Raw genomic sequence first — 1,416 nt, 5'->3', positions numbered from 1 at the left:
AATTTAATGTTTCAAAGACCCAATCCTGTCTAATTACGTCTAAAAGGGATCCAAATGATAATCTAGTCTCCTTCAACGGAAGCAATCTTCCGAACAGGCCTTCCATTGATATGCTTGGTATAACTATAAGTGACCAGCTCAGGTACGGGGGCTCCATCGAAGCCAGAGTAAAGTTGGCCTCTCAGAAGCTGGGCGTACTGTACAGGGCCCGCAGATACTTTAGTAATACACAACTGCTGACCCTGTACAAATCGCAAGTGCGCCCTACTGTCGAATTTGGCAGCCATCTCTGGTCCGGAGCCCCTAAATACCTGAAAAAAACCCTTGACTCTGTGCAAAAACGGGCGGTCCGTTTGATAGATTCCCCAATCTTAACAAACGAACTGCAATCTTTAGAGCACAGGCGTCAGGTAGGTATGCTGTCCTTGTTCTATCGGTATTACAATGGAAGATGCTCTGAGGAACTAGCGTCATTGATCCCTTCGGCACCGGTGCGTAGTCGGGATACACGCCAAACGCGCGCCCAACATTTGTACACGGTTGACATTTGTCACATGAGAACGGGTCGCTTCTACGATTCGATCTTAAGTTCAACAGCTCGGCTGTGGAACGAACTGCCGGCCTCTGTGTTTCCTCCCTCCTACAACATGGGACTCTTCAAGACCCGTGTTCACTCCTTCCTCTCCACAAAAAGACCCTCCGCACAGCATCCCCATTAAATTTTTAAATTTTTTTAAATTAACTCCACACAGGAGGCCCTGAAGAAAATAATTTCCCTCAGGGCCTCCTGTGTGGAGTTAATTTAAAAAAAATTAAAAATTTAGTGTTCATAAAACAATCTTGATGCATACTGGAGACGTAGTCGATTTAAAATTTAAAATTTAATATAAAATTAGTGTGAATTAAGTTTTAAAAATATAAACATATATGAATTAATTAATTTTTAATATATATACTGGACAAAAGAGACACCTCTGGTCAGTTTTGGATAGATTTAGCTCTGCAGGTAAGTGATGACAAATTCCAGTCACCTTTTGCATTGATCAGTTGGATTCATCCGGATTGTATCATTTGTCAAAAGAGGTCTATTTAAGACAAAAATGATTAAAAATATTTTTTTGTCACAATAATGTGCAGTGCGTATTATTACAATGTGCTGATTCATCATTAATAATTCTACTCTCTTGAGAGCTGGTTGATCTTATAATCTCATAGTGCGAATTCAAATATATTTTGTGCTGATCTGCCGTTATGGCTGCCGAATTTGAAGATCAAGGAGAAAAACTCAATTGCAAGTGCCATTCTCTGGTGAGTTTTTCTGTTTTATATGTATTTGGTGGCTAGTTATAAGTTGTCTTCTCCTGCAGAGTGAATAGATTGATCAATCCATTTTTTTCTCATAGGGAATTAAAATAT

The 1,416-nt window shown here is 39.7% G+C and overlaps 1 non-coding gene across 1 annotated transcript; it reads right to left on the bottom strand.

Annotated features, from left to right (window-relative positions):
* Positions 1 to 718: 718 nt before the first annotated feature.
* LOC149411918 (small nucleolar RNA SNORD90) lies at positions 719 to 827 on the bottom strand. The gene has a single exon (XR_016304737.1). It is a non-coding gene; the product is annotated as a small nucleolar RNA SNORD90 (small nucleolar RNA).
* Between the last annotated feature and the right edge of the window lie 589 nt (positions 828 to 1,416).

Source organism: Hesperophylax consimilis, chromosome 24 (genome assembly GCF_061612785.1).
Source record: "Hesperophylax consimilis isolate HC1 chromosome 24, BYU_Hcon_1.0, whole genome shotgun sequence".
In the NCBI taxonomy this organism is placed as follows: Eukaryota; Metazoa; Arthropoda; class Insecta; order Trichoptera; family Limnephilidae; genus Hesperophylax; species Hesperophylax consimilis.
Note: the sequence above shows the minus strand (reverse complement) of the source record. Positions and strands in the feature narration are given on the sequence as shown.